Source organism: Apodemus sylvaticus, chromosome 2 (genome assembly GCF_947179515.1).
Source record: "Apodemus sylvaticus chromosome 2, mApoSyl1.1, whole genome shotgun sequence".
In the NCBI taxonomy this organism is placed as follows: domain Eukaryota; kingdom Metazoa; phylum Chordata; class Mammalia; order Rodentia; family Muridae; genus Apodemus; species Apodemus sylvaticus.
Window position 1 is genome coordinate 55,267,340 of NC_067473.1, and position 15,550 is coordinate 55,282,889.

The 15,550-nt window shown below is 44.1% G+C and overlaps 1 long non-coding RNA gene across 2 annotated transcripts in view; it reads right to left on the reverse strand.

Annotated features, from left to right (window-relative positions):
- Nucleotides 1-1,223, reverse strand: part of LOC127678441 (uncharacterized) — a 136,216-nt gene extending 134,993 nt beyond the window's left edge. For both annotated transcript variants that reach the window (XR_007976560.1, XR_007976561.1), the window contains exon 1: nucleotides 694-1,223. This is a non-coding gene — a long non-coding RNA (uncharacterized LOC127678441). The remainder of the gene's footprint in view (nucleotides 1-693) is intronic.
- Nucleotides 1,224-15,550: the final 14,327 nt, after the last annotated feature.

Sequence of the window (15,550 nt, forward strand, 5' to 3'; positions counted from 1 at the left end):
GAACCAAAACGTCGCGTCCCTCCCAACCGCTCGCCCCCAGCCCTTACTTCTTGTTGATGGCAGAGGTGGGGGGGGGGGGGCGTGGGAGCCATGCATTAGTTGCCTCTAGGTTCGGGATGTTGGTCTCCTCTGAGTGAAGAGGTGGGATCTCGAAATGGAAACAGTCCTCCCTCCCTCCCTCCCCCCCCCCCCGCTGGTCCCTCCCCTCCTCCTCCTCCTCCTCGTCTGTTTACCTCAAGTTTGAATTTTATCTGCGCAACATTAGCTGGAATGCGGACATTGAAAAAAAAAAAAAAAAACCACTCGCTCTCAACCCGGCAGCAGCTCCGGAGGAGCCATGTGGCATCAAGCCACCGCAAAGGGGAAAAAAAAGTGCTCTTAGCAACACAAACATGGCGAAATCGCTCCTACATGCCCGTTCCACGCAGCAGCCCTACCTTCTTCCTTCGCTCGCCCGCTGAGCATCCCGGCCGGCAGCCGCTCGCCCCTTGCGGGGGGCGGCAAGGGGGCCCCGGGGAGTGCGAGGGTGGACGTCAAAAGAGTCCTCCGGGAAAAATAGCACAGATGACGCGCCAACCCATCTGCCTCACCGGGAGTGCGGGGACGCCTTTCCCACCCCCAAGGTGGGAGTCGAGCTCCGCATCCTGTCCCCTAGTCCTGCTGGACCCGTTTTCCCCACCCTAAAGAACTTACCTTGAGGCTGAACGCGACACCGCTTTGCTCTCTTTTCTGGTTCCTTCCTCCGGAGCGAGGGGGAAAATGATGCGCACATAGATTCCGAGAGCGTATTCTTCTAGAATTTTCCCAGGATGGTGGTGGGGAGCGATGGAGACTCTGAGACAGGTGCGGGGCTGCCGGTTAAAAGTTGCTCTGCGCACGGTGGGCGACAGGGTCCCCGGAGCGGGCGGAGGACCCCCACTCCCTGCCCCCGGCGTCGCCCACTTGTCACGCCAGGCTGCTGCGTGCGCTCGGCTGCAGAGGTGGCGTAGTTTCTTTTTCTCCCACCTCTTCTCACGCACTTGTTTTGTAGCCGTGGGCTCCCCTAATGCTTTCCTCTCCACAATGTTGTTTCATTATATCATGTCCATCATGTGACACCGGAGAGGCCTCTCTATGGAAACTTAAAGGGGCTCCCACGTGACTGCAGCAGCAACAACAGCAGCAGGACCGGCGGCGGCGGCGGCCGCAGCGTTTGTACCACCACCCACCGGGAGCCCCTCGAAGCACCCCGAAGGGGCTTGTGGCGCTGCAAAAGCCCAGATAAGGAAGCCACTGCATCCGGGAGCTATGGCGTCGGTGCGTGCGTGGAGCCAGTGCACATTACACAGCGAGCGGAACAGGAGCGTCCTTAAATCCTTTCCTGCAGTCACCAAGCCCACGCTCTGTTAAAATGACATTTCGTGGTTCCTACTTTATTTTCCCCCAAGAGCTGCGAGCTCCCTATCAGGCCTGATTAAATTTTACAAAGTCAAAAAGAAAAGCCAGATTTGCCCTCTCAGTGAGCTCACTCGCAGATCGTTGGTAGAAAGGAAATGCCCAGAAAATAACAACAGGCAGAATCGGGCATTTGGTTCACAATGACCATCCTACCAGGTTTGGAGCTTTCTGGAATTACAGTCCTCCGATAACTGTTGATGATGCTCTCAAGAGGCAAATGCAACGCAGTTTTTCTCTTCCACGGCTATATTAGGGCTTTGTTGCTGACAACAGTAAAAACTTGTTTGTGTCAGGAAGTGAGGTATGGAGCCATGACCTGTAAGGTACAGACAAAACCAAAGTGGCAGTTTGGGCACTACTTTTCTGACCGCATTCTTCCAAATGGTGACAAGATGACTGCCGTAAAATGCGTGCTTGGTTGGGAATAAGATGATCAGGAAAACATGCTTATCCCTTAATCATACTGTACATACTACACACTAGGAATTATCTATACATATATATGCATGCGTGTGGACAGAGCGTAAGCATGCATTCTCATGATATTCTAAACCACTAATTCTGTCCCCACTGCTAGCATTTAACTTTAGTATTAACGTTTAAAGGCTTATTCCTGTCTTGTGATGTACGGAAACTAATAGTTTGAAGTACTTAGTCTTACTGGCTTGCAATGTGTGTGTGTGTGTGTGTGTGTGTGTGTGTGTGTGTGTGTGTGTGTAGGGGGGGGTGTCTAATTCAAATCGCAATTGTCATTTATGTACCATGGAAATATCCTATAAATAAATATATGATAAATTGCTACTTCTCTGTTGGTTCACACTTTTCCCGTCTTTATAAGGAAAGCTAGGTTGGCAGAATTGTGAAAAAGAAAACAGTAACTCAGTAACTGAGGAGTGGGGTGGGGGAAAATCTATATTCTGGCCTGGCCTTGATTGTCCGTCTTTCTACATCTTAGGTCCCCTCTAATTCTAACACCCATCCTTTTGGCCTTCCAACCTCAAGTCTAATTCTTCCATCCTTTTAACCCTCTTTTGCCTGGACCTCCCAGCTTAAGACCTCTACTTAAGTACGCAGTTCAGGCCTTCCCAAATACTTAACCCCACCAGCAACAGCACCTCCTTACCTCTTTGACCTCCTTTCATCTCCTCCACAGCCTGGCCCTTGACCTCACAGACTCATCTTACCTTTCTTCACCTGAAATGGCCTGCCCTTCTCTGGGGTCTCCTTTACCCCTCCTCTCTGGTCCCATCCCTTCTGCGAGCAAGCCCCAGCATTCCTCCATGGCTCGGCCTGGTCAGCTTGAACCACATTTTGTCGGCTTACCCTGGGCAAAGAGGGTGTATATGGTGCAAAGTGGGTCCAAGACTACCCCTAAGTTAGACCCCTGCCTTGCCCCATCCGCTCCTCCCAAGCCCTGGTTGCGGCGCTTCCTGGGCGGATGGTTTGGACTTGCTGCTGCAGCTGCGGTTCTGCTGTGTCATGCAAGAAGGAGGCGGCGGCAGCGGCGGCCGGAGCTGGAGGGGGAGGAGGGGAGGAACCTGATCCTCGGTAGCGAAGGGCTGGAGGCAAGCACCGAGCTCCCCCTGAGCCGCCCGGGAACAGGGAGGGTTCTGCTACCCTGAGGGGCCCTCCCCGCGGGGCCGAGGGTAAGTGGGGCGGGGCAGGTGGTCGCCTTGGGAAGGGAGCGCTCAGGGGGGTTAGGTGGGACGGCGGGATCGCTAGGAGCTACCCGGGGGCCCCAAGGAGTCAAGTGCCCGACTAATGCGAGCCCAGGCCATAGAAGAGATGCTCTGCCAGTAGCAGCAAGAATAACTATTTGCCTAATGACAGCTGTCCCTAGCCACACGGTGGGTGGAGTTGTAGATCCCGAACTCAGGACCCAGCCAGAGGCAATGATTCACGGGTGCAAGAACTTAATCCCAGAAGCCCTGGCGGCGCCGCAGGACACCCTTGAAAAGCAAAGGCCAGCACACCCCAGGTTCCTCTAGCCTTTCTGGACTTTCTAGGTTGTCTTCTTCAAATCTAGGGGAAAGGCTGGGAAAGCGGCCCAACCCCACTTTAGCCACAAAAAAATAACGCTCTTGGCCGGTGGCCCTGGACAAACAGCCTCTGGTGCAATTAAACAATCAATAGGAAAAAGCCCACCCTCCTCCCTCCTCTCTCCTCCCTCCTCTCTCCTCCCTCCTCCCTCCTCCCTCCTCCCCCAGGCTCCTTGGACCAAGGTAATTCATGGGGCTTAAAGGAGAAAGAAAATGTGGTATATTTTGCCCGGTCCAAGCCGTCAGACAGTCTGCCACAACACAAATGGCCACCTGTACACTCCAGGGTTCACCCTGCCTTCCAGAGGGATGCTTCTGAGAGACATAACAATACTGCTCCAGGTAGCAAGAGGAGACCACCTTAAACTCCCGACAATTTCACCTCCATTGCCCTTTTCCCCCAAGGGGAATTGGAAACCTAGACCTGAGCGCAATGAACTGTAGAGACAGACTGGGCACATAGGAACATGGCTCTTTTCACCTGCCCGCAGTTCGTAGGACAGCAATTTATTATTATTATTATTATTATTATTATTATTATTATTATTATTATTATTTTATATTCCTTCCCATGTCCCTCCTGGAAATCTCAAGAAGCACTTTCTGAAACGTTTTAACGTCAGTCATACGTTTAGAAGTAGGGGTTGAGGGGATTAACGGAAAGGCTAATGACTGTCTCAAAAGCACATGCGGTTGCTAGGGAACTCAAGCTCATCCCGGCTCTCTAATCACCAGTGTGTTACAGGGAAATCAAACTGCTCGGGGTGTTATTAAAATGAATGGCATTTGGTTAAAGGCTTCTTTGCTTCTGTTGTAGCATCCTGGGTTATTATCCATTGCCTCACACCCACATACCTTGTTTTCCTAATTTGATTTCTGTATTTGCGTCACTGCCAGGGACACTCAGACTAGACCAGTCAGGTTCACTTCCTGTTTCTCAGAACTGGTTTATATTTGGTCTCTGTGCTCTAGCTGGTAAGACATTATCACGCTGATCCTCTTGGAAAGGAATATTTGCTTTCCGTTGACAACAAATTATCCCAATTAGATGCTAATTCTCGTGGAAAACGTCATTGTAGGAGGGGGGTTAAGGCTACTTTTTTAGTCATTTCAGTTAAGCCATTCTTGACACAAGAAAAACCCATTCCCCACCCCACCCTCTAAAAATCTTCATTCCTCAGCTTTGGGACTAAAACAAACTCAAGAAGAGAAAATATTTAAGTATGATATTTCCAAAATGAAGCCTACAAAAGTACACATTGAAGCTGGAGAAATCATTTGACTAAATAAGGCATAGAATTGAATTCATTCCAGGCCCAGGAAGGAGAAATAAGCATGGGTTGGCATTGTGGCCCGGAGAGTACAAAGTGTGATTGCAAAGCTACTTTACAATAGGAGATCCCATCACCTTGTGAACTAAATGTCTCCTTTCCCGATTCCCCTATGGCCCTGATAAGGCAGCCTTGCTTTTTATATTTTTGCTTCGAGTTCCTTCCTCTTTATAACAAGAACATCACCAAGGCAATGGCAGAAAGATAAGACTGTGTAAATAAGTGGGCTCTGATGGCGATAATTTGTTTGATGAAAAAATAGAGCACATATGGCATTGAAGAAAGATTGGTTTCCACGTCTGTGCGCAGAGATGAGCTTGGGCAGCCATCTTGGGTCTTTGCATGTCTGCGTCCCTATGGAAGCTTAGTAAAAGATCTCAACATTGATTTCAATTCTAATTTTTTAATGTGCATTGGTGTTTTGCCTACATGCTTATCTGTGTGAAAAGACATGTATATCTGCATAAGGGTGTCAGATTCCCTGGAACTAGAGTTACAGACAGGTGTGAGTTGTCACATAGGCTTTGGGAATTAAATCGGGGGCCTTTGGAAGAACAGCCAGTGTTCTTAGCCACAGAGCCATCTCTCCAGCCCCTAGCTCACTCTGTCTTTTTTACATTTCTTTTCTTTTCTTTTCTTTTTTTCACTCAACCTGTAATACCTAACTGTACAGATGGGGAGGTGGGGATGGGGGTGGGGATGTTTATGTAAAAGGTGATTTATTGTTAATACCTTGAATTTTAATATCACTTGCCATATGAGTAAGATCTACCTTATTTCCTAAGCATCTCTTCTCTCCTCCCCTTGTAGTGACACAGAAGCAACACGCTAAAAGGTACAAAAGTTCGTGAGAGCAGTCGAAGGCCTTGCAGGTGCTCCAGATGCAGTTAACCCCTAATGCCTCCATCAGGAAAGTAGAGGGATGATGGAGGAAAGGTGCCCAAAATAAGTTACCAGTTGGATTCTGATGAAGCCAAACATTTATCTGTGCAGGCTTTAATTAGCAACAGATAGAAACACCCCAGTTGTAATTGAGAACCCCTCAAATTCAACATATTAAAAAGGATATTGTAGGGAAATATGAGATTTGTGCTGGAAAGAGAAGTCCTGACTTTGAAACCCAACTCTGTTACTCAATTCATTATTGAGTGCTTGCTGCGGCCCTAGAAATACAAAGATAAATAAAACACGGCTGAGATGGCCTGCAGGATCTTCTACCGTGAGGAGACACGTGAGAGCACAGTCAGTCATACAATAGTGAGATGACATCTACAGGAGAGCTCAAAGGAGATGCTTAGCTATAGAAGTGAGTAAGCCAACCAGAGAAATACAATAAAGGGAGGGATATTCCAGACCCACCCCACCCAAAGCACTGTGGGTCAAGAATTTAAGGTAAAAAAGGCATACTCCTGGACCGGGCCTAGAGGATGGGGTCCAGCAAGTCAAAGATGCTCCACAGATATTTACATTGCATGAATGCATAGCAGAACACTGGACAGATAAGCAGGCTTCTGTGTAGTGAAAGGCTTTGTCTTTCTAAGAAGTTTGTGCTTACTCTAAAGCCAGTGGAAAGCTGTTGGTTAATTTTTTAAATGTTTATTTCTTTATTTAATGTGTATTTATGTGTGCCTGAGTGTATGGATGTATACCACTTGAATGTAGGAGCCAGAGATCAGGAGACAGTGTCAGGTATCCATGGAGCTGATATTACAGGCAGTTTTGAGCCACCGTGTGGGTACCGGGAACCAAGCCTGGGCTAATTTAAGTTAATTCATTTTATGGAACACCCTGAAATAATCACATGGCCACTTTAGAAAGATCTCTGCTGTTGGGATCATTTATTAGTGACACTGTAAGCCAGATTAGTCAGAAGGTTGCTTCAGCACCGTAAGAAAAATGGGGAGGGAGAACCTCTTAAACAAAGATAGCAAGAAAGGAAATGGAGAGAAAGAAAGGATTCAATAACTAAGACAAGTGAGACTGATTATTGATTATCTCTGCATGATTGAGAGATGGAGGGAGAATTATGATTTAGATAAACAGGACGTCAGGATGGTAGGAGTATCAGTCACCTAGAGAGACCTTAGAAAGAAAAGCAGGCCACGCTGGGTGGTGGTGCACACGCCTGTAATCCCAGCACTTGGGAGGCAGAGGCAGGTGGATTTCTGAGTTCAAGGCCAGCCTGGACTACAGAGTGAGTTCCGGGACAGCCAGGGCTATACAGAGAAACCCTGTCTCTAAAAAAAATAAAGAAAAAAGAAAAAAAGAAAAGAAAAAAAAGAAAAGCAGGCCACAGAGAGCAGGACCTTAGTTTAATTTTAAACCTACTGAGGTGAAGTGCCCATGGGATATCAGAGGGACGCTGGGTGCTGCTTACCAGAAAAAGCAGAAGCTCAGGAGACATCTGTGTTAGCATCATCAGAGTAAGTCAGGGTTCATAGTTGCACATGGAATCCCCCAAAAGAGAGGGTATCGAGGACAAGAAGCATCATTACAACACCATTGAAAAGGGCAAGAAAGGGAGGGTGCTAGGGAGATATTGGGACAGAATAGAAGGGAGAAGGAACAAGGAGCTGTAGATGGCAGATGAGTGTGTAGATGCTGCGGGAGGACCAGAGATAAACGAAGACTGAAAAGCCCTTGGATTTAGCAACAGAGGTCATCTGTGTAGTTGGCAAAAAGCATGTTTGTTCATGGGGAAGAGTCATGTGTCTGTGATGGAGCAAGGAGACATGAGAACAGAGGAAGTAACTGGAAGAAGTTCTCTCAGATAGGAAGGACTAAAGGGCACATCGAGAGGGAGATGAAGGTATCAAGAAGAGAGGGTTTGAATTCATGCTCTGTAAGGCTAAGGATATACAGAAAGACAATGAAAAGGAAGGAAATAAGAAAAATGAGAGTGCTCTAGAGTCTTCTGGGTTTCTTCAAATTAACTAGCACCACACCACCAACTAAATGAGTGGAAAAATAATGTGTAGACCGTCTTGGTTCTTCTGTTTTCCTAACTTGAACATCCATCTCATGAGGCGTTCAAAACAGCTCTACCTCCAAAACATGTCTCAAACAGACTCTTTCTGTCTCCTAGGCTACTAACTTAATCCAAACCAGCATCCTCTCTCTATGCCTATGCTATGGCATTCTTTAAAAAAAAAAAAAAGAATTAAAGTCTCATTTATGTGTTCTTGAACTGGCCTCAAAGTTGTGATCCTGGTGCCTCAGCTTCTTAAGTGTTGAGATTACATGTATGTGTCATTCTCCCCGGCCTTAAAGCAGTGGTTCTCACCCTTCCTAATGCTGTGACTCTTTAATACAGTTCCTCATGCTGTGGTGACCCTCAACTGTAAAATTATTTTCATTGCTACTTCTTAACTGTACTTTTGCTACGGTTACAAATCTTAATGTAAGTATCTGGTATTTCTGAAGGTCTTAGGCAACACCCATGAAAGGGTTATCCAGCATCCAAAGAGGTCACAGCCCACAGATTGCGAACCACTTCTCTAATGGTGTTTTCTTGTTTCCGTGTTTGATCTTGTTCTTTCCAGCAGACCTAGACCAGTGATTCAAGCCAGGCATCATAGTATAACATATGGTTCTTTTCTTAAAATCCTTCCATATCATCTGCTTGCACTTGCAATACAGTCCAGGATCCTTTTCTAGCAGCCCATGCCCTGTGTAGCAACATAGACCAGCTCGACAGCGCAATGTCCCTTCACTTTCTCATGTTCCAGACCCACCAAGTCCTGAATGGTTTCTTTCCCTGCGATACTCTTCTGATCCTTTTGGTTTTTCTTTAAACATCATCTCCTCCTCCTCCTCTTGCTCCTCCTCCTTCCTCTACCTGAAGAATCCTTTCCTATCCCTCCTTCTAATCTCCATGTACAGCTTTTTACAGTAATATTATGAAGGCCATGCCAGCATTTGCCTTATTTCATACAGTTAAGAGCTCTTAAACTGAAAACTCAGTGGAAATTCTTGCCACATAGTTGTAGCTTAACACCGTCCGCTGAGTGTTTATAGAGAGGAAAGGGAGTGGCAGATTAATAGAATTTAGAAAGACCAAGAACCACCTTCCAGAGGCAGATATTGGGGCATGCACCTATGATCCTACCGTTCAGGAAGATGATTCATGAGGATCGTGAGTTCAAGGCCAGTCTGGGCTGTATAGTGAGACTCTTGTCTTAAAAAGAAAAAGAAAAAAAAAAAAACAAAAAACAAGTCAGCATCGAATGTGGTGAGGAATGACCATTGATGATAATGTGCTAGGTTTTTAGGGTTTCAGAAGTAGAAGAGTTTACAGCTCTGCCACACTGGGCATTGACATTCTCTGAGCCTCACATTATAGTTAGAAATACTCTGTGCTTCAGTGGGCTGTTAGGGGAAGGAAGTCAGATGGTATAGGTAGCCGATAAAGAGATCTTGTCAAGCTCTTTTAGGATGTCAGGAATTCTAAGGGTCAATCCATAACCTTCAAATCTGAGTCCCCTGTCATATAACTCTTGGTACTTACTTATTATTAGAAGAAGAAAGTGAGAAGCCATTGAGATGACTTGTGATTAAAGTCACTTGCTTCCAAGCCTATGACCTGAGTTTGATTCATGGTACCCACACAGTAGAAGGAGAGAACCAACTTCTAAAAATCATCTCTGATGTCCATATACATGCCACGGCATTAAGTTTGGTCCCCTCCCCAACAAACACACAAATAAATACGTGTAGTAAAAAAACATGACAAAATTGTGACTTAAAAAGAAATGGTCTACAACCATAGAACTGTTTCTGACTGAACCTAGAACTTGGTTACTTCAGACGAAATCAATCAACCCAAAGCTCTTAAAGTGGGCAAAGTATATGTATTGAAACCAAAGAAATACAAAAAAATATTAAAATACATTAGAATATCCTCTTGCTTTCTCAACACAGGAAGCATGCCCATTGAAAATGCAGTGAGATAAATTTTCAGGGGTCTGGCGGTCTGGGCAGATGGAGAAGCAGCCATGTTCTCAGAAGTGGAAAGGCAGTGACCTGTGTGGAGGGCATCCTGGCAGGTTTTTTTTTTTTTAAATCACTTTTCAAACATACAAAACCTTTGACCTCACAAGTCTACCTCTATATCTTTACCAAAGATAGATTCACACACATATTGAAAGATAACTCTTCCAAGACCTTCACCATGGCATTATTTATAATCATTAAGGAGCAAAAAGCCACCAATAGAGAAGTGGTTACATACAGATCAGAGTGGTGTTAGGAGGGAAAGGTAGGCAGCTGTTAATGTTTGTGTGACACTCCTGACAAGGACCAGCCTCAGCCTGAAGAGGGGTCCTAGATCGGCAAAACAAAAGACTCAGAGTCAGTCTCAGAGTCAGTTGTGGGTACAAGCTGACAGATGGCCTGTGCTCTGCTTGAGACAGCTTTCTTCAGAGATCTCCACACAGCTCATTCAGATAGCTCAGCTCTCACAGACCAAGGCCCAGTTTTTTATTTACATATAAATTCAGTCATTTACTCCCCTTATATTTATCCCTCTAATCAGCAATCCACAGCCCCAGCTCCCTAATTCTTAGAAAAAGACAGCAACCATATTTCTTTTAACATTGCAAATAAATTTAGCCATCTGCCTGCCTTTGTAAGCACAGACAGTATGTTTAGCTGGGTGGGATCTTGCCCTGAAAGTACCATTCCCACAACACTTCCTAGTCCTTGCACCCTTATATTTTACATAGTTGGGAAGTTATAGATATATATTTTTGTTTTTCTTTTTTATGTTTTTTATTGGATATCTTCTTTATTTACATTTAAATGTTATCCCCTTTCTTAGTTTACCCTCTCCTGGAAAACCCCTAGCCCATTCCCCCTCCCCTGCTTCTGTGAATGTTCCTCCACCCACCCAACTCCCACCTCCCCACCCTTGATTCCCCTACACTGGGACATCTGTTGAGCCTTCATAGGACCAAGGACCTCTGCTCCCATTGATGCCTAACAAGGCCATGCTCTGCTACATGTGCAGCTGGAGCCTTGTGTACCCCTTGGCTTAGTCTGAGGGGTCTGGTTGGTTGATATTATTGTTCTTCCTATGAGGTTGCAAATCCCTTCAGTTCCTTTAGTCCGTTCTCTAACTCCTCCATTGGGAACCCTGTGCTCAGTCCAATGGTTGGCTGCAAGCATCAACCTCTGTAATTGTAAGGCTCTGGCTGGGCATCTCAGGAGACAGCCATATCAGGCTCCTGTGAGCAAGCACTTCTTGGCATCTACAATAGTGTCTGGGTTGGTGACTGTATATGGGATGAATCCCCAGGTGGGACAGTCTCTGGATGGTCTTTCCTTCACTGCTCTATACTTTATCTCCATATTTGCTCCTGTAAGTATTTTGTTCCCCTTCTCAGAAAAACTGAAGCACCCACACTTTGGTCTTCCCTCTTCTTGAGCTTCATGTGGTCTGGGAATCGTATCTTGGGTATTCCGAGCTTTTTTGCTAATATCCACTTATCAGTGAGTGCATACCATGTGTGTTCTTTTGTGATTGGGTTACCTCACTCAGGATATTTTCTAGCTCCATTCATTTGCCTAAGAATTTCATGAATTCATTGTTTTGAATCGTTGAGTAGTACTCCATTGTGTAAATATATCACATTTTCTGTATCCATTCCTCTGTTTAAGGACATCTGGATTCTTTTTCAGCTTCTGGCTATTATAAATAAGGCTGTTATGAACATAGTGGAGCATGTATTCTTATTACATGTTGGAGCATCTTCTGGGTATATGCCCAGGAGTGGGAATTATATATTTTTGAACTCATGTTTTCAGAGTTTGTTTCTACAGCCTTAAGGGCTCTCCTGAAGGTCATAGTGTTCTACCATTTTGCTGAGACATTAGACACACCCTTACCTCCTGGACTCCTGCTGTCTCTAATTATCACGGAGTCAATAACCTTGGCAGAGAGGACATTCCCCAATAACCTTGGCAGGGAGATTATTTCCCGAAAGAAGAACATGAAGTTGTATATATATTTATTTTATACAAGCAAGCTTCATGCCCAGCGATTGTCAACACTCATAGAGGACCACACCCTGCTGGCTCTGTTCCAGGGACAGGAAGCATGTCACACTGTCACTTTCACATGGCCATTCAGTACACAGCACACTCCCAGACATACAGATGAGAACTGAGCTTCTCAGTACATTACTAAGTAATAAAAAAAATTAGATGAGGAACATCACATGTAGTTTGCTGCCATTTTTTTTTTGGATGGGAGATTTTCATTTGGTCTAAAATGTATTGTCTGGGTGAACATACAGAGGTGAACAGGACAAGAATACGTGTGGAGAGACTAGTCTGAAGGACGTTTCAAGAGAAACGATGGCTGCCAGGTGAGGGTGACTTGAAGGGGCCAAGAAATAACCAAGGCCCACGGAGCTGTTTTAAATACTGTAATGACAGACGGGACATGGTGAGTGACACAGAAGGAGACACGGTCACTGTCACAGTGGGCTGGAAGATTCTTCTATTATCTTAGAAGATAATAGATGTGTGATCAGATGTATGAGCAGAGTTTCAGTGACTAAGATGGGGAATCTTGCAACAGGTGTAGCATTGAGGAGACAATTAGAAGTTCCGCCCCAGTGACGATGTCTACAGCAGACCTGGAGATAGGAGTCTGCAGCTCAGAAGAGCTGTTTTTGAGAACGTAAGAGATGCCCAAGGTGGGCGAAAATAAGATGAAATAAAATAAAATAAAAATACATTCAATATAGAGGTTGAGTAGAAAAGAAAATTGGAAATATGTCAAGAAAATGAGACATAAGGAGAACTCAGAATTAGAACTAAGGGACTGTAGCGCTGGAGGTACCAAACAGAGGCTGGGCTCAACACTCTCAAGGAAGATTATCCTCCTGAGTTCTAATGTATTTAAGAGTTGGGATTTTTAGACCTTTTCGTATGTCCAGTGTCTCACACATAATAAACAGCCAGTAAATTTCTGTTAAATAGAAGAGTGACAGAAACATGCAAAGACTATAGAATTTACATGTGGCTCTCAGAAAATCAATCAATACAGGCTAAGGATGAAGTTCCGGTGTAGAACTTATCTACTATGCAGAAGGTCCTGACAAAATAAATAAATAAAAAGATAAATAAGACTCTTTTGAGGTTCACCACAAGGAATCTTACTTAGGAAACAGATAATCCTGTGTGCTTTGTTTTACTTGAGAGCTAACAGGCAAATTAATTGCTCATGGGACCACACTCCTTTCTAGTAAGTGACTTCTCAGAACCATGACAAGTATTTTCCTCTGTCTGAGCCATCTAAGTCACTTTTGTATTTCTTTTTGTCCTAGAGAATAAAAAGAATAGTTTATTTCACCCCATCCAGAGACAGTGTCTCTCAGCAAATCCATTTTAGGGTCACTAAAATAGCCACTCTTAGATTCCCAGCCTTAGATTCCTACAAAGAGAAAGGTGACTCTAGGCAGGAAGACTGCTTGTTACCCTCCTAGACGCAGCCCCAGCTTCTCGTTCTGCCACAGTATCAAGTCACCACCAACAGAAGAGAGAGATGATTTCATTCTGAGAACGTGAGAATCATTGACAGTATGCTTGGCATCAGGGGTATACTCCGCTCGAAGAGCAATTGTCTGGAATGTGTACACAGAGCACTGGGTTCAAACCTTAATAGCACACAACAACAACAACAAAACCAAAAACGATGTTGAGCACACTGTTAAGGCCAGCACTAGGGTGGTTGGAGACAATACCATCAGATGGTCAGTGAGCACTGGGCCAGCTGAGGCTGTGTGAGAGCCTGTCTTGAAAAGAGAGAGAAAAAAGGGGGACGAGAACATAATTGATTGGAAACTAAGAACGTAGAGCTGGAGAAGTGGCACTTGCTCCTAACTGCAGAGCCAAAGAACTCCATTTTGAATCACAGTGCCCACATTGGACGGTTCACAACCACCCATGGCTCTACCACCAGGGTATCTGGCACCCTCTTCTAGCCTTTGAGAGTACTGGCACACGTGAGCTATACATATACATGTTAGTAAAAGTGAAACAAATCTAAAGAAAACTTTAGAAACTAAAGTAATAGCAGTAGCTTGAACAATATTGAAAGGCTTATGACATCCTACCATTATTATGATCAGTGATTAGCAAACGTTGTCTACAAAAGATGAGATAGAAAATATTTTAGGCTTCTCTGCCTCTGTCCCAAATCCTCAATGCTGTCACTGCAGTGAGAAAGCAGCCATCAAAATACATCAGTGAAGCTGAGTGCACTCAGAGGGCACTCGGGAGACTGAGGAAGGCGGAGGAAAGCAGGAAATCTCGGGCTCAAGGCCAAACTAGGTTATATAGCAAGATGGCTGGTGGAAGGAAGGGAGGGAGTGAAAAGAGGGGATATTGAATGGATATGGCTACGTTTCAATGAGACCATTTATGGATAACGACATTTGGATTTCATACAGTTCTCCCTTGTCCTTTGATTTCATCCCTCTTAATATTTTTTCCAACCCTTTTTTTTTTAAAATGCAAAACCAGTTCTCAGTTTATAAGGCACGCAGAAACAGGGTGTGGGCTGCACATGGCTTGCACGGGGAGAAGTTTTGCAACCTCTGCTTTCGATAAGTGTGAAAATCTTGTTATGAAAAAACTGTTCACATTCGGGCTTCCAAAGACAACAATTTGCTTCGTTTCCATATTTTTCACCTGTATTTTCATGTCTCAATTCTCTTGGACATATCCATCTGTTGATCTGCACTCAGGAACAGAAGTGTCCCCGAGGAACAGTAGTCTCTGTGTGATTCACGTCTACCTTGTAATGTCCCTGTCGGTAACTGTTGTAACATTTTAGCCAGCAATGGACCCATATGTGATAATGGCCCCATAATGTCATAATGGGGTTGAAAAATTCTTGTTGCTTAGTGAAAGCATAGCTTTCAGAATGCTGGATCAGGAGGCCTTATCAACATGGATAGAGTGATGCTGGTGTCCGTAAGCCTACTGTACCTCTGGTCAAATAAAAGTATAGCAAACAGTACTGTGAGGGAATAGCCTGATACTTATTATGGAGGACCGTAGTATGGGCTTATGTGCTATATTCTGCTATACTTTCTCTTACGTTATTATTTTAGAGTGTATTCCTACCAATAAATATGAGGACTGTAAGACAATGTACCCTGTTATAGCAGCAGCAATCTCTTATATCTTTTCCTTACGCTTGATTTAATATAACCTTTTATTTATTATGGTCTTGTGAGCAATAACTGTTTTATATGTATGTGTGTATATATGAAACAGGCATAATATATCATATTATATGCTATATATATATATATATATATGTATATATATATATATATATATATATATATAATGTATATCATGTAGCCAGGGTGAACCGTTGTCTATACAATGTAGGCTTCTTTGAGTACTCTCGGTTTACAAAACAATAAAATCACTTGAGATATTTCTTGGATCATGTCTCCATCATTAAGTGATTCTCAACTTTGTTTTATATGAAAAAGAATTCTTCCTAGTTGGCTTTATAAATACATAAAACCAAGATAAAGCAGAAATGCTAATGAGTCTTGTATATGTATGTCTTAGTTATTTTTCTTTTCTTTTTTAACTACATGATTTTTTAATGAAAAAGGAAGTAAACACATTTTATGATAAAATTGAAGATTTACATGGAAAATATTTCTGATAAAATAGAAGAGATATATAGAAAAACACATTAAAATTGACACT